A 24686-nucleotide genomic window follows, 5' to 3' on the forward strand; every position below is an offset into this window, starting at 1 on the left:
AAAATTCTATTTTTAGTTTTTTAAGGAACCTCCGTACTGTTCTCCATAGTGGCTGTATCAATTTACATTCCCACTAACGGGGCAAGAGGGTTCCCTTTTCTCCACACCCTCTCCAGCATTTGTTGTTTGTAGATTTTCTGATGATGCTCATTCTAACCAGTGTGAGGTGATACGTCATTGTAGTTTTGATTTGCATTTCTCTAATAATTAGTAATGTTGAGCAGCTTTGCATGTGCCTCTTGGCCATCTGTATGTCTTCTTTGGAGAAATGTCTATTTAGGTCTTCTGCCCATTTTTTGATTGGATTGTTTGGATTTTTTTTTGATATTGAGCTGTTTGTATATTTTGGAAATTAATCCCTTGTTAGTTGCTTCATTTGCAAATATTTTCTCCCATTTTGTGGGTTGTCTTTTCGTCTTGTCCATGGTTTCCTTTGCTGTGCAAAAGCTTTTAAGTTTCATTAGGTCCCATTTGTTTACTTTTGTTTTTATTTCCATTACTCTAGGTGGTGGGTCAAAAAAGATCTTGCTGTGATTTATGTCATAGAGTGTTCTTCCTATGTTTTTCTCTAAGAGTTTTATAGTGTCTGGTCTTACATTTAGGTCTTTAATCCATTTTGAGTTTATTTTTGTATATGGTGTTAGGGAGTGTTCTAATTTCATTCTTTTACATGTAGCTGTCCAGTTTTCCCAGCACCACTTATTGAAGAGACTATCTTTTCTCCATTGTATATCCTTGCCTCCTTTGTCATAGATTAGTTGACCATAGGTGTGTAGGTTTATCTCTGGGCTTTCTATCCTGTTGCATTGATCTATATTTCTGTTTTTGTGCCAGTACCATATTGTCTTGATTACTGTAGCTTTATAGTATAATCTGAAGTCAGGGATTCTGGTTCCTCCAGCTCTGTTTATTTCCCTCAATATTGCTTTGGCTATTCGGGGTCTTTTTTGTCTCCATACAAATTTTAAGATTTTTTTGTTCTAGTTCTGTAAAAAATGCCATTGGTAATTTGAATTGCATTGAATCTGTAGATTGCCTTGGGTAGTATAGTCATTTTCACAATATTGATTCTTCCAACCCAAGAACATGGTATATCTCTCCAACTATTTGTGTCACCTTTGATTTCTTTCATCAATGTCTTATAGTTTTCTGCATACAGGTCTTTTGTCTACTTAGGTAGGTTTATTCCCAGGTATTTTATTCTTTTTGTTGCAGTGGTAAATGGGATTGTTTCCTTAATTTCTTTCTGATCTTTTGTTGTTAGTGTATAGGAATGCAAAAGATTTTTGTGCATTAATATTTTATCCTGCTACTTTACCAAATTCATTGATCAGCTCTACAAGTTTTCTGGTGGCAGTTTTAGGATTATCTATGTATAGTATCATGTCATCTGCACACAGTGACAGTTTTACTTCTTCTTTTCTGATTTGGATTCCTTCTATTTCTTTTTCTTCTCTGATTGCCGTTACTAGGACTTCCAAAACTATGTTGAATAATAGTGGTGAGAGTGGACATCCTTGTCTTGTTCCTGATCTTAGAGGAAATGCTTTCAGTTTGTCACCATTGAGAATGATGTTTGCTGTGGGTTTGTCGTATATGGCCTTTATTATGTTGAGGTAGGTTCCCTATATGCCCATTTTCTGGAGAGTTTTTTTTTTAATCACAAATGGGTGTTGAATTTTGTCAAAAGCTTTTTCTTCATCTATTGAGATGATCATATGGTTTTTATTCTTCAGTTTGTTAATGTGGTGTATCACATTGATTGATTTGTTTATATCGAGGAATCCTTGCATCCCTGGGATGAATCCCATTGATCATGGTGTATGATCCTTTCAATGTGTTTTTGGATTCTGTTTGCTAGTATTTTGTTGAGGACTTTTGCATCTATGTTCATCAGTGATATTGGCCTGTAATTTCCTTTTTCTGTGATATCTTTTTTGGTTTTGGTATCAGGGTGATGCTAGTCTCATAGAATGAGTTTGGGAGTGTTCTTCCCATTTTGGAAGAGTTTGAGAAGGATAGGTGTTAGCTCTTCTCTAAATGTTTGATAGAATTTGCCTGTGAAGCCATCTGGTCCTGGACTTTTGTTTGTTGGAAGATTTTTTTAAAAAATAAATTTATTTATTTTTGGCTGCATTGGGTCTTCGTTGCTGTGCGCGGGTTTTCTCTAGTTACAGTGAGCAGGGGCTACTCTTCTTTGCAGTGCACGGACTTCTCATTTCAGTGGTTTCTCTTGTTGCAGAGTACAGGCTCTATGTGCATGGCCTTCAGTAGTTGTGGCATGCAGGCTCTGTAGTTGTGGCTCACGGGCTTAGTTGCTCGGTGGCGTGTGGGATCTTCCTGGACCAGGGCTCGAACCTGTGTCCCCTGCATTGGCAGGCAGATTCTTAACCACTGCACTACCAGGGAAGTCCCATTTTGGAAGATTTTTAATTACAGTTTCAATTTCATTACTTGTAATAATCTGTTTATATTTTCTAACTCTTTCTGGTTCGGTCTCGGAAAATTGTACCTTTCCAAGAATTTGTCCATTTCTTTGAGGTTTTCCATTTTGTTGGCATATAGTTGCTTGTAGTAATCTCTCATAATCCTTTGTATTTCTGCAGTATCAGTTGTTACTTCTCCTTTTTCATTTCTAATTCTATTGATTTGAGTCTTCTCCCTATTTTTCTTGAGGAGTATGGCTAATGGTTTATCAATTTTGTGTATCTTCTCAAAGAACCAGCTTTTAGTTTTATTGATCTTTGCTGTCATTTCCTTCATTTCTTTTTCATTTATTTCTGATCTGATCTTTATGATTTCTTTCCTTTTACTGAATTTGGGTTTTCTTTGTTCTTCTTTTTCTAGTTGCTTTAAGTGTAAGGTTAGATTGTTTATTTGAGATTTTTCTTGTTTCTTGAGGTGAGATTGAATTGCTATAAACCTCCCTCTTAGGACTGCTTTTGCTACATCCCATAGGTTTTGGGTCATCGTGTTTTTGTTGTCATTTGTTTCTATGTATTTTTTATTTCCTCGTTGATTTCTTCAGTGATCTCTTGGTTATTTATAGTAGTGTGTATATGTCAATCCCAAACTCCCAATCTATCTCTCCCCCCTACCCTTCCCCTTGTAACCATAAGTTTGTTCACTAAGTCTGTGAGTCTGTTTCTGTTTTGTAAATAAGTTCATTTGTTTCATTTTTATTTTAGATTCCTCATATAAGTGATATCATATGATACTTGTCTTTCTCTGTCTGACTTACTTCACTTAGTATGATAATCTCCAGGTCCATCCATGTTGCTGCAAGTGGCATTATTTCATTCTTTTTAATGACTGAGTAATATTCCATTGTGTATATGTACCGCATCTTCTTTATCCATTCATCTGTTGATGGATATTTAGGTTGCCTCTATGTCTTGGGTATTGTAAACAGCACTGTCATGAACACTGGGGTGCATGTATCCTTTCATATCATGTTTTTTTCCTGATATATGCTCAGGAGTGGGATTGATGGATTGTATGGTAGCTCTACTTTTAGTTTTTTAAGGAACCTCTGTACTGTTCTTCATAGTGGCTGTACCAATTTCCATTTCCACTAACAGTGTAGGAGGGTTCCCTTTTCTGCCACACCCTCTTCAGCATTTGTTGTTCGTAGATTTTTTGATGATGGACATTCTGACTGGTGTGAAGTGATATCTCATCGTAGTTTTGATTTGCATTTCTCTAATAATTAGTGATGTTGATCATCTTTTCATCTGCCTCTTGGCCATCTGTATGTCTTCTTTGGAGAAATGTCTATTTAGATCTTCTGCCCATTTTTTGATTGGGTTTTATTTATTTTTATTTATTTATTTATTATTTTTGACTGTGTTGGGTCTTTGTTGCTGTGCGCAGGCTTTCTCTAGTTACAGCAGCAGGCACTACTCTGTTGCGGTGCGCGGGTGTTGTGGTGCACAGGCTTCTCATTGCGGTGGCTTCTCTTGTTGTGGAGCATGGGCTTTAGGTGCAGGGGCTTCAGTATTTGTGGCTTGCGCGCTCTAGAGCACAGGCTCAGTAGTTGTGGCACACAGGCTTAGTTGCTCCTCGGCATGTGGGATCTTCCCAGACCAGGGTTCAAACCCATGTCCCCTGCATTGGCAGGTGGATTGTTAACCACTGTGCCACCAGGGAAGCCCTTGTTTGTTTTTTTTGATATTGAGCTGCATGAGCTCTTTGTAAATTTTGAAGACGAATCCCTTGTTGGTTGCATCATTTGCAAAGGTTTTCTCCCATTCTGTGGGCTGTCTTTTCGTTTTGCTTATGCTTTCTTTTGCTGTGCAAAAGCTTTTGAGTTTAATTAGGTCCCATTTGTTTATTTTTGTTTTTATTTTCTTTACTCTAGGAGGTGGGTCAAAAAAGATCTTGCTGTGATTTATGTCAAAGAGTGTTCTGCCTATGTTTTCATCTAAGAGTTTTATAGTATTGGGTCTTACATTTAGGTCTTGAATGCATTTTGAGTTTATTTTTGTGTATGGTGTTGAAGAATGTTCTAATTTCATTTTTTTTACATGTAGCTGTCCAGTTTTCCCAGCACCATTTATTGAAGAGACTGTCTTTCCTCTGTTGTATAGTCTTACCTCCTTTGTCATAGAGTAATTGACCATAGGTGCATAGGTTTATTTCTGGGCTTTCTATCCTGTTCCATTGATCTATATTTCTGTTTTTGTGCCAGTACCATACTGTTTTGGTGACTGTAGCTTTGTAGTATAGTCTGAAGTCAGGGAGCCTGATTCCTCCAGCTCCATTTTTCTTTCTCAAGATTGTTTTGGCTATTTGGGTCTTTTGTGTCTCAAGGAAAATATATTAAAAGCAACAGGGAAAAACTACAAATAACATACAAAGGAACTCCCTTAAGGTTATCAGCTGACTTCTCAGCAGAAACTCTGCAGGCCAGAAGGGAGTGGCACGATATATTTAAAGTGATGAAAGGGAAGAACCTACGACCAAGAATGCTCTACCCAGCAAGGCTCCCATTCTGATTTGAAGGAGAAATCAAAAACTTTAAAGACTTGCAAACTGGTTCATCTGTACCATTTTCCTAGATTCCACATATATGCATTAATATACGATATTTGTTTTTCTCTTTCTGACTTAATTCACTCTGTATGACAGTCTGTAGGCAGTTGCAAGACAGAAATATAGACACAGATGTAGAGAACAAACGTATGGACACCAAGGGGCAAAGTGGGGGGTGGTTGTGGTGAGATGAATTGGGAGATTGGGATTGACACATATACACTAATATGCATAAATTTATAACTAATAAGAATCTGCTGTATAAAAAACAAAAAACTTTAAAGACAAGCAAAAGCTAAGAGAATTCAGCACCACCAAACCAGCTTTGCAACAAATGCAAGAGGAACTTCTCTAAGCAGAAAAGAAAAGGCCACTACTAGAAACAAGAAAATTATGAATGGAAAAGCTCACCGGTAAAGGCAAACATAAAGTAAAGGTAGGAAATCATCAACACAAAAATATGATATCAAAACCAACAATCATGAGAAGAGGAGACCACGAATGCAGGATATTGGAAATGCTTTTGAAATTAAAAGACCAGCAACTTAAAACAATCTGTTTATATATAAACTGCTATATCAAAACTTCATGGTAACTGCAAACTGAAAATCTACAATAGATACACACAAAAGAAAAGAAAAAGGAATCCAAACTCAAGTGTAGTTCTTTCACCCAAGTAAATACCCTGGGACTCTATACTTGTCCTCTTAAAATTTTTGATATGATTCTAAGTCTGTAAATCTTAAGTTTCCCCTTGATCCCTTTCTCAGCCTTACAATTTATCTGTTGAAAAACTGGAGTCCCTTGACTTGTAAGATTTCCTACAGTCTCGATGTTGCTGACAACATACTCTTAGTACAGTTGAATATATTCTGGATTTCCTACCTTTTCGCAGCTGGATCAAACTGAGTGTTTTTTTTTAAAAATTAATTAATTAATTTTTATTTTTTGCTGCGTTGGGTCTTCATTGTTGCGCACAGACTTTCTCTAGTTGCGGCAAGCAGGGGCTACTCTTCGTTGCAGTGCACGGGCTTCTCATTGTGGTGGCTTCTCTTGTTGCGGAGTGCGGGCTCTAGGTCTGCGGGCTTCAGTAATTGTGGCTCGTGGGCTCTAGAGCGCAGGCTCAGTAGCTGTGGCACACGGGCTTAGTTGCTCCATGGCATGTGGGATCTTCCTGGACCAGGGATTGAACCTGTGTCCCCTGCACTGGCAGGCAGATTCTTATCCACTGCACCACCAGGGAAGCCCCAGAGTGAGTGTTGTTGAGACTTGGGTTCAATCTCTTTGGCAAGACCATAGGTGGTGACGTTATCTTGAAAATCAGGAGGGACAAATGTCTGGTTGACTCCCTTTTGTTATGATAAGTTAAGCACTGATGCTTAATGCCTAAATCCATTAATTCGTTGGGAGTTGCAAAAATGGTAATATTCTATCACCTCTTTTTCATTTATTAGTTGTAATACTTTCATAAAGAGTTGTCTCCCTTCATTTATCATTTCATTACCCAGTGGTACAATTCATGTAGGAAAGGCAGGAAAAATGCTTGATTCTTTTCCATTAGGTATAGTTTTTCAAGATAAAAGATTGGTTCTCTAATATTCTCCAAATATGATTACATTTAAAAAATATATATATATAATATATATAATTTTACAAAGGGATTTAAGCAATTTCAATCCCTTGGTATACTGAAGCATAAATTGCTCCATCTTTGATGAGTGAATGCCTCTTCCAATTGGCTCCTGCATCCTTTTTATAAGACCTAAGTGTCTTCCATAGCTTCATTGTGATCTGATCTGACCAGATGATACTTCAAGGTCAATGTGTATATTTCCTGCTCCAAACCAAGAATCAGCCATTCACTCATTTGCTTTATCCTTTATTATTCATACAACAATCTCAGAGCAACAAAATTAATACTACTACAGTCAATATGATTACTAAAGAGTTTTTTTAATAAAAACCTTTTTGAATAGATACAGGTATATGTATAACTGAATCACTTTGCTGTACACCTGAAACTAACACAATATTGTTAATCAACTATACTCCAATATAAATTAAAAAGTTAAAAAAAAACCTTTTTTTGGTATGCTCCCTTACCCTGTTCTTGCACCATTGAAAAAAAACAAGCTGTACTATATCTGCATTGTCAGAGCATATGACCGCTACAAATTATACTCACTCTCTTTTAATTCTCATTTGGACTTAATTCTACAAGTAACTATGCATTTAGTGGTTACCACTAGTCTATGTCAATGTCTCTCCAGCAAAAGCTCAGGTTCACTTTCCTGTAAAAAGAAGAGGAAGTAATGTAACCAACTGTGTCCATGTTGAGATGGATTACAAATAGTAGATAACATTTCATAATGCCTACCTAATAAAATTCAGCCTGCAAACTCTGTGAACTCTCTTGCACATGTGTGTTGGAGAGCTTCTCATTTATGATCCACCATCCGATCTTTGTAGTTGGTGGCAGTGGTGATGAGGACAATAGGAGGGAAAGAGAAGGCTGGATTTTCTCCCTCCTGTTTCCTAAACCAGGGTTTCTCAACCTTGGCACTGTTGACATTTGGGGCCAGATAATTCTTTGTTGTGAGGGCTGTCCTGTGCCTTGTAAGATGTTTAGCAGCATCCCTGGCCTCTACCCACTAGATGCCGGTAAGACTTTCCCTGCCCCCTTCCCCACAAATTGTGACAACCCAAAATGTTTCTAGACATTGCCAACTGTCCCCTGCAGGATAATTACCCCTGACTGAGAACCACTGCCCTTGAAATTGCTGTTCCACCCTCATGATTTGGCACATTGTAATTTTAAGCAGTTAACCCCTGAGTGAAAGGGACTTGTTGTAATGTACAAGTCCTGACTAATGCTGTCTTGTCTTTAAGCAATATTAAAATTCCTTGAAGGGAAAACTTGTGGCTGAGAGCTAACATTTGCATAGCATAATGTAACATTCATACAATTCACAAAACACTTTTCACTTAATACTGTTTAGTGAACTCCGTAGGGATTATTAAATTTTCCTATGTTGTCGATGAGAAAGCGAGCCCCAAAATGGCTCAGTATCTTGTATGAGGTCAGAACAGAAGCAGCAGAATAAATGACACATTCTTGATGAAGCTCTCATCTTCGTAGAAAGAGAGATCCTTTCTATTTTTGCTGCACAAGGGGAAGTACACACACACGCAAGCATGTTCACAAATACACTTCTTCTTTTTGTTGCTAACTCTGTGGAATGTTTCTTAAATTTTCCATTTAATATAATTTTCTTCAGGAACAAACCAGGAATCCTCCATTACAGAAGGCTCAACGTGTTATTGCATATCTTACCACCAGGTGTCGCCATAGTACATTTACACGTGTTTCTTCCATGGGTGAATTCCCAATTTACTACATTCACCAAGGGTTGATATTTCAGCTAATTTTATGTGTGTATTATGCAACTCGAAACAGCCCAGAAAGTATAATGAGGATTAAAACGATGAAGAAGGTGACGTTTTATGAGAAGACCAGTGAAAGAGGAACTACCGTTGAGAGGGGATTTTTTTTTCTACTTTGCATTTGCACTTCCTTTACTTTACATGTAAAGGAAGGTAGATGCTTGACCTTCATTGCTATGATTCTTTTTAGAAAAAAGTTGCTATGGACTGAATGTTTGTGTCTCTCCCAAGTTCATTTGTCGAAGCCCTAATCCCCAGTGATGGTGTTTGGAGGTGGGGCCTTTAGCAGGTGATTGGGATTAGATGAGGTCATGAGAGTGGAGCCCTCGGGATGGCGTTAATGTCCTTATGAAAAGAGGAAGAGACTTGAGATTCATTCTCTCCCTGTCTGTCTCTCTGCCATGTGAGGATACAAGAAGGCAGCCGTCTGTAAGAGAGCACTGGCAAGGAATCTAATTGGCTGGCACCTTGATCTTGAAGTTCCCAGCCTATGAGAAATACATTTCTATTGTTTAAGCCACCCAGTCTATGGTATTTTGTTATATCAGCCCGAGCAGACTAAGACAAGTGTCCATAATATTTTTCCCATTGTGATTTTCAAATAATGTGGGTACATTGTTTTTTTTTTTTCCAAAAGCCCCTTTACCAAATATTTGAGTTTAATTCAGTACAAAGATTGCTGAGATGGAAGGTGAGGGAAGTGTGCCATGGATGCTAAAGGAATGTAAGGCAGTTTCCACTTTCAAGAACTCACAGTCTATCTGTAGAGATAAAAATGCCCTTGTGATAACAAAGTACACAAGGCAACTTAGGATCCAGGACCAAAACGGCCTTTCCGATGCTAAGGGCTGTGTCGCAGGCAGGCTTCTGTGGGGAGCAGAATGTTTACTTAAGAGTGCCCTTGGGATCAGCGTGGATGGAAGGGAGGGGTCAGAGCTGGACTGCACAGAGGGAGAAGTCAAGCTGGGGTCTAGGCCCAGGGACAGCCTCGGCTCCCCCCATGGGCGTTCTGGAACTAGAAAGGCCCTTCGGAGATGTCTTGGATTGAGCCAAGCTTGCTAGACCTTTATACTCCTGCAGGTGTCGGCGGTGGATATGCGCTACACCAGAAGATGGGAGAATATTTGAAAATGCACATGGAAATGTTAATACTAAATCAAAACGGCATGCCTTGATTATTACTGACATTATGCTGATAAAACAGATGAGTGATCACAAGACCACTGATCAGTCACAGTTTCTGGATGCCTCAAAAGTAAATGGCATGGAAGTAGGCTATTTGACCTTCCAAAGGTCAAGATTAAACCAAAGTCAATTAGCAGTTTGGGGCTAGATACTGAAACCAAAGCCCACTTGCATGTATCTTTGGACCTAGAGATCCCCCTTCAGGAGTCTATTCTAACTGCAGTGGACAGCGTTGACTGTCTAGCGTCCATCCCCGTGGGGACAGCACCCCTCCCCTTTGCAGGGTTTTCACCTTAGATTAAGAGGCTCCCTGTGGCAGAGTCCCACAGCCTAGGGCAGCTGGGACAATGAATCGCCCTTGAAGGGGGATGGGGTGGGGACATCACCGAGTCCCCCAAAGGCTATCAGAAGTTGTCACGGGAGGGAGGGAGCTATGTGGGCAGGATGTAGGGAAAGCTCCTGAGGGCAGTGGGATCAGGTGGGAGGGAAAAAGAAGGGACCTTCCTAGGGGAAGGAAGCCGGATGTAGGAAGTCCCAGAGCAGGCAGGACAGGCTGTGTGAGAGGAGACCCCTGAAGAAGAGCCATCTTGTCTTGTCCCTTTGAGTGGAGAGTGGAGGGGTGGGTTGAGTTGGGAAGGAGAAAGGAGGGGACAGGTTGTCTCTGAGGCTGACATATCCTCAGTGACTCTGACCATTGCTACCTCCAGATGGAATCTGACTTTGTAACTGGCCAGTCACAAGAAAGAAGACCTCTAGCTTCTGACTTGCTTCCTCAGGTCCCATTTCTTTTCTTTTGCTTTTTTTTGCGGTACGCGGGCCTCTCACTGTTGTGGCTTCTCCCATTGCAGAGCACAGGTTCCGAACGCGCAGGCTCAGCGGCCATGGCTCACGGGCCCAGCCGCTCCATGGCATGTGGGATCTTCCCGGACCGGGGCACGAACCCGTGTCCCCTGCATCGGCAGGCGTACTCTCAACCACTGCGCCACCAGGGAAGCCCCTCAGGTCCCATTTCTTGCTGCTGAAACACCGTGGGTAAGTGTATAATGTTTTGCTTTGTCTTCCCCACTTGACACGACTGTTACTGAATCAGTAATGTCTTAGAGAGATTGCGCTGATCTTAAAGTAGCCACGGTTTCTACCGAGTTTTCTCAGATTATGTGAAGCCACACATACTTCTGGGGTTCAAACAATGTATATACTGGTGAATGTGAAAATGAACTGCAAGCATTTATTGCTGCCTTGAAAAAAAATTTGTTTATTTTAAATTTTGTTATAAAGATAATATATACTAACATTTAAAAATTATGACAAGACACCAAACTATAAAGAATAAAATGAAAATCACCAGAAATATTCCACTTTCATGTAGATAGGGGTGTGTGTGTGTGTGTGTGTCCATACAAGTTAGAATCATAAAGTATTTATTGTTTTAGTTTCATATCTTGCTTTTCACTTCACGTTAAGCATTTCCATGTCACTGAATATTTTTAAAAACCACAATTTTTAAAGATTACATACTATTCCATCAGTGGATAAACAATAATTTGTTTAACTGTTCCCCTTACCAGGTACTTAGGTTTTCTTTCCTTTTCCTTTTTCTCTTTTCTTTTTCTGTCATTATACCAGTATATGAACATTCTTTGTATACATTTCTGATAATTTCCTTAGTATATTAATAAGAATCTCTCAGTTGCAAGTGACAGAAGCCCAACTCAAACTAGTTTGAGGCAAAAATGGAATGTATTTGCTTCCATAAATGGACAGAAGAAGAGCTGCCTCAGGGTTGACTGATTGGTCCCAAGGGCTCAAAGGAAGTCTTCTTTCTGTCCTCTCCATTTCTCTCTGGGCTTGGTCTCCTTTTCTCCGAGTCTGTATAATCTTCCTATATGAATCAGGGATGTGCCCTGAGGTAGCTCCAGCTTTAAGGGATCCTAAACTATAAACACCAAAGGGAAGAACATACTTGATCTCCACCCCAGTATGTAGAAATTCTCAGAAAGGGCTGAGTGCTCTGGCCTGGGGTGTGAGTGGACACCAACTTTGGACCAGCTGCATCCAGGGTGGGCACTGTAATTGGCAGCCTTCACCAGAACCACCTGGTTGAAAAGGAGGAGGAAAAATCCCCACAAGGATGGATGCTGAACAAAGCCAACATTTGTCCACTACAGTTGGAATAAACTCCGAGAAGTTGGATTTCTAGGTCAAAAGATGCATGCAAATTGGGCTTTGGTTTCAGTTTCTGGCCCAAATCTGCTAACTGGCTTTGGTGTTTTCTTGACCTTTAGAAGCTCAAATAGCTTATTTTCATGTCATTTATGTTTATGGCATCCACAAACTAGTGACTGATCAATGGTCCTGTAATCACTCATCTGTCTTATCAGCATAGAAAGGTCAGTGACACTCAAGGAATGTCATTTTGATTTAGTATTAAAATCACTTCACTTTCAAATACAGGCAACCTTCTTGATGTAACTTGGAGTGAAAAGATTCATCTATATTTGCAGAAGATAAACGATGGTCACTAATTCTTTAACCCTTCCTCCATTGAGAAGAAAACCTTATGGCCCCTTCCCTTGAGTTTGGGCAGGCGCTGTGCCTGTTGTGACCAATAAAGTGATGTCATGTCAATTTTGGGGTCCATGTCTTAAGAAACTGGCAACTGTCACTTCCTGCCTCTTTGAACACTCTGGGAGCCCTGGGCCACCATGCAAGACATCTCATTACTCTGAGAGCACTGGGCTGAAAAGTCCACAGGAGGGCTCTTTGGTAGACATTCCCAGCTGAACCCAGTCTTCCAGCCACCACTGCCACCTGGTCACACGTGTGCATGGAACTGCCTTGGACCCTCCAGATCAGCCCATCCACCAGCTGAATGAGTGACCTCAGTACCGCGTGGAGCTGGGCCCTGCCTGAATCCTTGATCCACAAAATCATGAAATATGATAAAGTGGCTGTTTTAAACCATTACATTTTAAGCCAGTAAAGTCTTGGAGTGGTTTGTTAGTAATAAAGAACTGGACAATATTGTTGCATGAGGTTGGTGTGGACTACTATTTCACTGTGGGACCAAAGCACAGGTTATTTATTCATTCTCCTGACAGTGGGTCTTGGGTTGTTCACACGGTTTGCTATTAGGAACATTTTTGTATGTATCTCTTGGGATAAAAATGTAAGAGTGTTCTTGAGTATATTTATAAAGATGCAGCTGTTGGGTTGCAGGGTACATAGATAGTTAGTGGCTATCTATGGCTGCTTCCCACTAGCTATCTATTTTATGTTTGGTAGTGTATATATGTCCATGCCACTCTCTCACTTAGTCCCAGCTTACCCTTCCCCCTCACCGTGTCCTCAAGGCCATTCTCTACGTCTGCATCTTTATTCCTGTCCAGTCCCTAGGTTATTCAGAACCACTTTTTTTCTTTAGATTCCATATATATGTGTTAGCATATGGTATTTGTTTTTCTCTTTCTGACTTACTTCACTCTGTATGACAGTCTCTAGGTCCATCCACCTCACTACAAATAACTCAATTTCATTTCTTTTTATGGCTAAGTAATATTCCATTGCATATATGTGCCACATCTTCTTTATCCATTCATCTGTTGATGGATACATAGGTTGCTTCCATGTCCTGCCTATTGTAAATGTAACGAACATTGTGGTACATGACTCTTTTTGAATTATGGCTTTCTCAGGGTATATGCCCAGTAGTGGGATTGCTGGGTCATATGGTAGTTCTATTTTTAGATTTTAAAGGAACCTCCATACTGTTCTCCATAGTGGCTGTATCAATTTACACTCCCAACAACAGTGCAAGACAGTTCCCTTTTCTCCACACCCTCTCCAGCATTTATTGTTTGTAGATTTTTTGATGATGGCTATTCTGACTGGTGTGAGGTGATACCTCATTGTAGTTTTGATTTTCATTTCTCTAATGATTAATGATGTTGAGCATTCGTTCATGTATTAGTTGGCAATCTGTATATCTTCTTTGGAGAAATCTCTATTTAGGTCTTCTGACCATTTTTGGATTGAGTTGTTTGTTTTTTTGATATTGAGCTGCATGAGCTGCTTGTACACTTTGGAGATTAATCCTTTGTCAGTTGCTTCATTTGCAAATATTTTCTCCCATTCTGAGGGTTGTCTTTTCGTCTTGTTTATGGTTTCCTTTGCTGTGCAAAAGCTTTGAAGTTTCATTAGGTCCCATTTGTTTATTTTTGTTTTTATTTTCATTACTCTAGGAGGTGGGTCAAAAAAGATCTTGTTGTGGTTTATGTCATAGAGTGTTTTGCCTATGGTTTCCTCTAAAAGTTTTACAGTGTCTGGCCTTACATTTAGGTCTTTAACCCATTATGAGTTTATTTTTGTGTATGGTGTTAGGGAGTCTTCTAATTTCATTCTTTCACATGTAGCTGTCCAGTTTTACCAGCACCACATATTGAAGAGGCTGTCTTTTCTCCATTGTATATTCTTAACTCCTTTATTAAAAATAAGGTGACCATATGTGCATGGGTTTATCTCTGGGCTTTCTATCCTGTTCCATTGATCTATATTTCTGTTTTAGTGCCAGAACCATACTGTCTTGATTACTGTAGCTGTGTAGTATAGTCTGAAGTCAGGGAGCCTGATTCCTCCAGCTCCATTTTTCTTTCTCAAGATTGCTTTGACTATTTGGGGTCTTTTGTGTTTCCATACAAATTGTGAAATTTTTTGTTCTAGTTCTGTGAAAAAGACCATTGGTAGTTTGACAGGGACTGCATTGAATCAGTGGATTGCTTTGGGTGGTATAGTCATTTTCACAATGTTGATTCTTAGGTAGGTGTCTTCCTAGGTATTTAATTCTTTTTGTTGCACTGGTAAAAGGGAGTGTTTCCTTAATTTCTCTTTCGGATTTTTCATCATTTGTATATAGGAATGCAAGAGATTTCTGTTCATTAATTTTGTTTCTTGCTACTTTACCAAATTCATTGATCAGCTCTGGTAGTTTTCTGGTAGCATCTTTAGGATTCTCTATGTATAGTATCATGTCATCTGCAAACAGTGACAGCTTTACTTCTTCTTTTCTGATTTGGATTCCTTTTATTTCTTTTTCTTCTCTGATTGCTGTGGCTAAAACTTCCAAAACTATGTTGAATAATAGTGGTGAGAGTGGGCAACCTTGTCTTTTTCCACACCTTAGTGGAAATGGTTTCAGTTTCTCACCATTGAGAATGATGTTGGCTGTGGGTTTGTCACATATGGCCTTTATTATGTTGAGGTAAATTCCCTCTATGCCTACTTTCTGCAGGGTTTTTTTTATCATGAATCGGTGTTGAATTTTTTCGAAAGCTTTTTCTGCATCTATTGAGATGATCATATGCTTTTTCTCCTTTAATTTGTTAATATGGTGTATCACATTGATTGATTTGTGTATATTGAAGAATCCTTGCATTCCTAGGATAAACCCCACTTGATCATGGTGTATGATCCTTTTAATGTGCTGTTGGATTCTCTTCGCTAGTATTTTGTTGAGGATTTTTGTATCTATGTTCATCAGTGATATTGGCCTGTAGTTTTCTTTGTTTGTGACATGTGCCTTTCTTTGTGTCTGGTTTTGGCATCAGGGTGATGGTGGCCTCATAGAATGAGTTTAGGAGTGTTCCTCCCTCTGCTATATTTTGGAAGATTTGAGAAGAATAGGTGTTAGCTCTTCTCTAAATGTTTGATAGGACTCACCTGTGAAGCCATCTGGTCCTGGGCTATTGTTTGTTGGAAGATTATTAATCACAGTCTCAATTTCAGTGCTTGTGATTGGTCTGTTTATATTTTCTATTCCTTCCTGGTTCAGTCTCAGAAGGTTGTGCTTTTCTAAGAATGTGTCTGTTTCTTCCAGGTTGTCCATTTTATTGGCATAGAGTTGCTTGTAGTAAACTCTCATGATCCTGTGTATTTCTGCAGTGTCAGTTGTTATTTCTCCTTTTTCATTTCTAATTCTGTTGATTAGAGTCTTCTCCCTTTTTTCCTTGATAAGTCTGGCTAATCGTTTATTAATTTTGTTTATCATCTCAGAGAACCAGCTTTTAGTTTTATTGATCTTTTCTATTGTTTCCTGCATTTCTTTTTCAATTATTTCTGACCTGATCTTTATGATTTCTTTCCTTCTGCTAACTTTGGGGGTTTTTTGTTCTTCTTTCTCTAATTGCTTTAGGTGTAAGGTTAGGTTGTTTATTTGAGATGTTTCTTGTTCCTTGAGGTAGGATTGTATTGCTATAAACTTCCCTCTTAGAACTGCTTTTGCTGCATTGCATAGGTTTTGGGTCATTGTGTTTTCATTGTCATTTGTTTCTAGGTATTTTTTGATTCCTTCTTTGATTTCTTCAGCGATCTCTTGGTTGTTATGTAGTGTATTCCTTAGCCTCCATGTTTATATTTTTTACAGATTTTTTTCCTGCAATTGATATCTAGTATCATAGCATTGTGGTCAGAAAAGTTACTTGATACAATTTCAATTTTCTTAAATTTACCAAGGCTTGATATGTGACCCAAGATATGATCTATCCTGGAGAATGTTCCATGGACACTTGAGAAGAACGTGTATTCTGTTGTTTTTGGATGGAATGTCCTATAAATATCAATTAAGTCCATCTTGTTTAATGTGTCATTGAAAGCTTCTGTTTCCTTTTTTATTTTCATTTTGGATGATCCGTCCATTGGTGAAAGTGGGGTGTTAAAGTCCCCTACTATGATTGTGATACTGTTCATTTCCCCTTTTATGGCTGTTAACATTTGCCTTATATATTGAGGTGCTCCTATGTTGGGTGCATAAATATTTACAATTGTTATATCTTCTTCTTGGATTGATTCCTTGATCATTATGTAGTGTCCTTCTTTGTCTCTTGTAATAGTCTTTATTTTAAAGTCTGTTTTGTCTGATATGAGAATTGCTACTCCAGCTTTCTTTTGATTTCCATTTGCATGGAATAACTTTTTGCATCCCCTCACTTTCAGTCTGTATGTGTCCCTAGGTCTGAAGTGGGTCTCTTGTAGACTATATATATACAGGTCTTGTTTTTGTATCCATTCAGCCAGTCTCTGTCTTTTGGTGGGAGCATTTAATCCATTTACATTTAAGGTAATTATCGATATGTATGTTTCTATTACCATTTTCTTAATTGTTTTGGGTTTGTTATTATAAGTCTTTTCCTTCTCCCTGTGTTTCCTGCCTAGAGAAGTTCCTTTAACATTTGTTGTAATACTGGTTTGGTGGTGCTGAATTCTCTTAGCTTTTGCTTGTCTGCAAGGTTTTAATTTCTCCGTTGAATCTGCATGAGATCCTTGCTGGTTAGAGTAATCTTGGTGGTAGATTTTTCCATTTCATCACTTTAAATATGTCCTTCCACTCCCTTCTGGCTTGCAGAGTTTCTGCTGAAAGATCAGCTATTATCCTTATGGGGATTCCCTTGTATGTTATTTGTTGTTTTTCCCTTGCCACTTTTAACATTTTTTCTTTGTATTTAATTTTTGATAGTTTGATTAATATGTGCCTTGGTGTGTTTCTCCTTGGATTAATCCTTTATGGGACTCTCTGTGCTTCCTGGACTTGATTAACGGTTTCCTTTACCATATTAGGGAAGTCTTCAACCATATTCTCTTCAAATATTTTCTCTGTCCCTTTCTTTTTATCTTCTTCTGGGACCCCTGTAATTCAAACGTTGGTGCAGAGGTCTCTAAGACTGTCCTCAATTCTTTTCATTCTTTTTTCATTATTCTGCTCTGCACTAGTTATTTCCACTATTTTATATTCTAGGTCACTTTTCCATTCTTCTGCCTCAGTTATTCTGCTATTGATTCCTTCTAGAGAATTTTTAATTTCATTAATTGTGTTGTTCATCATTGTTTGTTTGCTCTTAGTTCTTCTAGGTCCTTGTTAAATGTTTCTTGAATTTTCTCCATTCTATTTCCAAGATTTTGGATCATCTTTACTATCATTATTCTGAATTCTTTTTCAGGTAGACTTCCTATTTCCTCTTCAGTTGTTTGGTCTGGTGGGTTTTTACCTTGCTCCTTCATCTGCTGTGTTTCTATGTCTTCTCATTTTGCTTAACTTACTGTGTTTGGGGTCTCCTTTTCACAGGCTGAAGGTTTGTACTTCCTCTTGTTTTTGGTGTCTACCCTCAGTGGCTAAGGTTGGTTCAGTGGGTTGTGTAGGCTTCCTAGTGGAGGGGACTAGTGCCTGTGTTCTGGTGGATGAGGCTGGATCTTGTCTTTCTGGTGGGCAGGTGTGTTTTGGGGTGTCTGTGACCTTATTCTGATTTTAGGCAGCATCTCTGCCAGTGGGTGGGGTTGTGTTCCTGTCTTGCCCATTGTTTGGCATAAGGTGTCCAGCATTGTATCTTGCTGGTCATTGGGTGGATCTGGGTCGTAGCATTGAGATGGAGATCTCTGGGAAAGCTTTCGCCGTTTGATATTATGTGGAGCTGGGAGGTCTCTGGTGGACCAACGTCCTGAACTTGGCTCTCCCACATCAGAGGCACAGGCCTGACACCCAGGCAGAGCACCAAGACCCTGTCAGCCACACTGCCAGCTATGTGGGGAGTTTCTTGCCTTTGGGAAGTCTGAGATCTTCTTCCAGCGTTCAATAGGTGTTCTGTAGGGGTTGTTCCACATGCAGATGTGTTTCTGATGTATTTGTGGGGAAGAAGGTGATCTCCACATCTTACTCCTCCGCCATCTTGAAGGTCTCCTTGGTATTTTGGTTTTAACTACGTTAAGATCATAGATAAACTGGGGAGAACTGACATCTCTACAATATTAAATCTTTTAATCCAGGAGCATAGTATTAACTTAGGTAATTTTTAAGCCTTTCAAGGTTTTATAATCTTCCTAATACGGGCCTCTGATTTTCCACCTGATAAACTAAATATTTGAGAGTCATTTCCAATGATCACTATTGCCTGGTTCTACATATTCCACGATTTGAACTAAATATTGAATTATGCTATCACCACTGTTCATATTTTATTCGCACCCTTGTCATGTGACACTTTTCAATCATGTTGGGCACATGTGACACTTTTCAATCATGTTGGGCACATTCTGTTGTTGGTGTCTTGCGTTCATGTTCATTTCAGAGAAATTATGATACCACCAACATAACTTTAGTGTTCTTAAAATCCTGGACCCTGGAGACAGCTAAGATGAGCTTAAAGGGATCATGAACTGTCAGTAGCCTTTGGGAAAGTTTTATTGGTTGTCGTGTATGACATGATTGCCTTAAGTTGGTAGTATACTTTTCTTTTATTATTTTTAATTGTGGTAAAATACACATAACATAAAAGGTACCATCTTAATCATTTTTAAGTGCACAGTTCACTAGTATTAAGTATATTCACATTGTTAGTCAGAACTTCTTCATTTTGCAAAACTGAAACTCTATACCCACTAAATAGTAACTCCCCATTTTCCCCTCTCCCCAGACCCTGGAGGCCACCATTCTATGTTCTATATCTATGAGTTTGACTATTTTAGATACCACATGTAAGTGGAATTATACAACATTTGTCATTTTGTGACTGGGTTATTTCATTTAGCGTATGTCTTCCAGGTTCATCTGTCTTGTAGCCTGTGTTAGATTTGCTTCCTTTTTAAAGCTGAATAATATTCCATTGTGTGGATATACCACACTTTTTTTTATCCATTCATCCATCAGTGGACACTTGGGTTGATTCCACCTTTTAGCTATTATGAATAAAACTTCTGTGAAAATGGGTGAATTTCTGTTTAACTAATAACACAGAATTAATTTTGAAAACTCTAAAGTCTATAGTGTGAAGGCTAGTTTCCTCTCAGCACTTGCCTGCAGTGAATGGTGATCCATTTTTTTGAGGTTGAAGTGCCCCTCAAATGCTTTCTTGAGGCAGATGAATTTGAGAAAAGCAAGAAGACATGAGGGCCAGCTAACAATCTCTTTTAAGGTAAATATAACTACAGTAGAAGCACTCTCCTCCAATGCGACCAACTCCTCCGGTAGTTGATGAATTAACAAAAAGATCTACATCAGTATGGAGGTTCTTTAAAAAACTAAAAATAGAGCTACCATATACTCCATCAATCCCACTCCTGGGCATATATCCAGAGAAAAACATGATTCAAAAGGTTACACGCATCACAGGGTTCATTGGAGCAGTGTTTACAATAGCCAAGACATGGAAGCAACGTAAATGACAGAGGAATGGATAAAGAAGATGTGGTACATATATACAACGGAATATTACTCAGCCATTAAAAAGAATGAGATAATGCCATTTGCAGCAACATAGATGGACCTGGAGATTATCATACTAAGCAAAGTAAGTCAGACGGAGAAAGACAAATATCATATGATATTGTTTATATATGGAATCTAAAAAAAGTGATACAAATGAACTTATTTACAAAACAGAAATAGACTCACAGACACAGAAAACAAACTTTTGGTTACCAAGGGGGAAAGTGAAGGGAGGGATAAATTAAGAATTGGGGATTAACAGATGCAGACTACTATATATAAAATAAAGAACAAGGACCTACTGTATAGCACAGGGAACTATATTAATATCTTGTAATAACCTATAACAGAAAAGAATCTGAAAAATAATACATATTATATATATAACTGAATCACTTTGTTGTACACCTGAAACTAACACAACATTGTAAATCATCTATACTTCAATTTTAAAGGAAAAGAAGTTGCTTTACACTGGTGATGTTTTAAACAAACAAACAAATGAACAAAGATCTATATCAAATATTTTAACCTAAAACACAAAATGGACGTTGCTTTGCTGATCTCTGGGTACAGGGTAAGGCCTTCTTTTTGAGGCTGAATCAGTTGATTGGAGTTCTGTGTGATTTCTTGAGTAAACCACACTTGTAATTCATTATAAACAGTATCTGGTTTTGGTTACTTAAGTGGAGAAGAATGTAGACAGATGCTAACTAATCTGTGTGCCAAATCCTTCCAGATTGTCACAATTTCTTCCTTTTATTTTGATAGGTATCTTTCCCATAGATAGCACTAAAAAAAAAAAAAAAAAGTAACTCATCTATATCTAGTCTTTCCAAAGCTTTCCACTTAGACTCCATAGAAACTTTTTACCCTAATGTGTCATTGGTATATATATATTAAATTTGTGAGTAACAAAATTGGATGTTTGCAAACAACCAACTTACATCAGCCAAGGATGCTTCTAGCTGAAGGGGTCAGACACACCGTGGTGTCCAGAAGAGCTATCTCACCACAGAGAGGTTCCAGGTGCTCCCAACACTGGTAGGGCATGTTGCAGCAGGAATGGAGAACAGGGGCAATGGGGTGAACTGGTTAAGTGGAGGTCAGTTATGAACAAGTCTGTTATGTCTGAATAAAAGTGTAAACATTTAACTATCTCAAAGCATTGCCCCTTGATTCACAAAATAAAAAGACAAAGTAATATTTAAAGAAATAGAAAAGCTAAGTTAAGTACATCTTCTTGATTTTGATCAATGATTAGCTCATGTTAGATTTTGTTTCCTGAGTCTGAAGCCTTTTAGTGCCTCTCCAACTTTAATGGTCATGTGAATCACCTGGGATGTTTGAATATGCACATTCAGATTTAACAGGCCTGGGATGGGCCTGAGAGGCTGCAGGTCCACTCTCCACACCTTGAAGAGGGAGCCTATTAGCGCCTAGTGGGGGCTGATGGACATCCAGCACTCAGAAGGGAGGCCTTATCAGATATTTTATTTTTGTTTTTTACCAGCTTTATTGAGATATAAGTCACAGACCCTGCGATTCACCCATTTTATGTACAACTCAATGGTGTTAGTGTATTCAGAGTTATGCAACCATCAGCATCATCAATTTTAGAATATTTTCATCATCCCAAAGAACTCCCCCTATAAATTAGTGGGCACTTTCCTCCCCGACTCCTTAATCCCCAGGCAACCACCAATCTACTTTTTGTCTCTATAGATTTGCCCATTCTGAACATTTTAAACAAATACAGTCATACAATAGGTAATCTTTTGTGTCTGGCTTCTTTCACTTAGCATAATATTTTCAAGGCTCATGCATGTTGTAATATGTATTAGTACTTCATTCCTTTTTATTGCCCAATAATATTCCATTGTGTAGATATATAAACATTTTGTTTAACCATTCATCAGTCATTTGGAGTTTTTTCCAGGTTTAGGCTGTTATGAAGAATGCTGCTATGAAAATTCACGTTCAAGTATTTGTGTGGACATATTTCAGTTCTCTTGAAATATCTATGAATGGAATGCAGGGTCATATGGTAACTCTTGGCTTAATATTTTGACGAGCTGCCAAACTGCTTTCCTAAGTGGCTGCACCATTTTTACATTCTCACCAGCAATGTATGAGGACCCCAATTTCTCCACTTCCCCACCAACATTTGTTATCTTTTTCTTTTTTTTTTTTTTGAGGTACGCGGGCCTCTCACTGTTGCGGCCTCTCCCGTTGCGGAGCACAAGCTCCGGACGCGCAGGCTCAGCGGCCATGGCTCACGGGCCCAGCTGCTCCGCGGCATGTGGGACCATCCCGGACCGGGGCACGAACCCGTGTCCCCTGCATCGGCAGGCGGACTCTCAACCACTGCGCCACCAGGGAAGCCCATATCTGTCTTTTTTATTATACTTTTTGAGAGGATGTGAAGTCATATCTTTTTGTGGTTTTAATTTGCATTTCCCTAATGACTAATGAGACCTTTTTAAATGTCTTTTCATGTGCTTATTGGCCATTTGTATATCTTCTTTGGAGAAATGTGTCTATTCAGATCTTTGGCCCATTTTAAAATTCTGTTGTCTTTTCATTATTAAGTTGTAAGAGTTCTTTATGTGTTCTGGATGCAAATCCCTTATCGGATACATGATTTACCAATATTTTCCTCTAGTCTGTGGGTTGGCGTTTTATTTCCTGTTGGTATCAGTTGAAGCAGAAAAGTATTTAATTTTGATGAAGCCCAATATATTTTCTCTTTTGTTGCTTTACTATTAGAATCATATCTAAGAAGATTTTGCCTAACCCAAGGTCACAAAGATTTACTCCTATGTTTTCTTCAAAGAGTTTTGTACTTCTAGCTCTTACATTTAGGTCTATGATCATTTTGAGTTAATTTTTGTATATGGTGTAAGTAAGGGGACATCCAGTTGTCTCTGTGCAGCTTGTTGAAAAGATTCTTTCCCCATAGAACTGTCTTGGCACACTTGCCAAAAGTCGACAAAAAAAAAAAAAAAATAATAAAAGTGAGGGTTTATTTCTAGACTCTCAATTCTATTCCATTTATCTATATGTCTATCCTTATGCCAGTATCATACTGTCTTGCTTACTGTAGCTCAGTACTAAGTTTTGAAATTGGGAAGTGTGAGTCCTCCATTTTGTGTTTCTTTCTCAAGATTGTTTGAACTATTCTGGGTTCCTTGCAATTCTATGTGGATTTTGGGATCGCTGACTTAAAAAAATTGCACAATGTGAGAGTTGTGAGTTAAGTTTTCTTTGGGGAAAAATGAGGACTATAGCCCAGGAGACAGCATTTCAGATAGCTCTGAGAGACTGCTCCAGAGAGGTAGGGGGAAGGTCAGTATATATGTGATTTTTGTGAAGGGGGGAGTACATGCAATCAAGCACATATTTTGCAGAAGGTTTCTGCTAGTCATGAGATGCAGACGTCGTCATGAAAGAATTTAGTGCTTTTCTAGATATGAGGAGGTGCAAGAATTGGGCTCATAAAATCAGCTCCTGAAATAGCTAACTATCTGAATACCTGTTCTGCCAGTTTTTCCAGAGCACAGAGGGCCTCCTGTCTGCGCTCCACCGTGAACTCCCTTCAGGGGGTGCTGAAGGTCAGCAGCTGCGGTAGCACCTGATTTAATCCTTGTAGAGGGAGATGGCAAGTGCCAATTTGTAGTTGACAGGATCAACTTATTGATTTCTGCCCAAAGTCAGCTGGGGTTTTGACAGGCATTGCAACAAATCTATAGATTTATTTGAAGAGTATTGCCAAACTAACAAGGTCAAACCTTCCCATCCGTGAACATGGGATATCTTTCTATTTATTTAGGTCTTCTTTAACTTCTCTCAACAGAGTTTTGTAATTTGCAGAGTATAAGTTTTGTATTTGTTTTGTTGCATTTATCCTTAACTATTTTATTCTTTTTGATGCAATTGTAAATGAAATTTTCTTAATTTCATTTTAGTATTGAAACAGATTTTGTATAGAATACATACTAATTGGATTTTGTATATTAATCTGTAGTCTGCAACCTTGCTGAATTTGTTTATTAATTCTAATAGCTTATTACTGTATTTCTTAGGATTTTCTATATGTAAGATTATGTCATCTTCAAAAAGAGATCATTTGGTTTCTTCCTTTCCAATTGGAAGCCTTTTATTTCTTTTATTTATTTATCTATTCATTTACCTAATTGCCCTTTCACCACATTTTTAGAGCTGTCATTATTACCTTGATGGGTTAAGTCTTTGACAGTCCAGTCATTACACATTTGGAATCCTGAACCAAGCTCTGGGCTCCTGGGCTGAGCAGAGCTTTTCTTTTAATAAGCTGACTGGGAGGGTCAGCTTTTCTCCCAAGCTCTGCTAATTACTACCTCAGTGAAGGAGCCGTCTGAGGTTAGTTTCCTTCGCGGTCGAAGCCACAGATCTCACACCTCTGGAGTCTCAAAGGCACACATACTCTGCATTTCCCTTGCAGTGAGGGTCTCCCCATCCATGTTACCGCCTTCAGCCACGTCAGTCCTCTTTATCAATACTCTTTGCCAATCCCTGCCATTCAAAAGTTTGCCAAGGACCAAGCTCCTTTCCTCCGAACATTTGCACACTTTTTAAAGTAGGGAAAAGTAGGTATATTCCCACTGTTAACTCACAGGAAAAATGTGTCATCAGAGAGCTGCTGATGCAACAGTCTCAGTAATGTGTGTGAACACACATATGCATCTGATTTTCCATCTGACAGAGGCAGAAACCCTCCATAGCCGTGATGGGAAGG

This window comes from Delphinapterus leucas, chromosome 1 (genome assembly GCF_059928025.1).
Source record: "Delphinapterus leucas isolate spDelLeu-1000000601 "Yukka" chromosome 1, BTC_Dleu_Yukka2, whole genome shotgun sequence".
Lineage (NCBI taxonomy): Eukaryota > Metazoa > Chordata > Mammalia > Artiodactyla > Monodontidae > Delphinapterus > Delphinapterus leucas.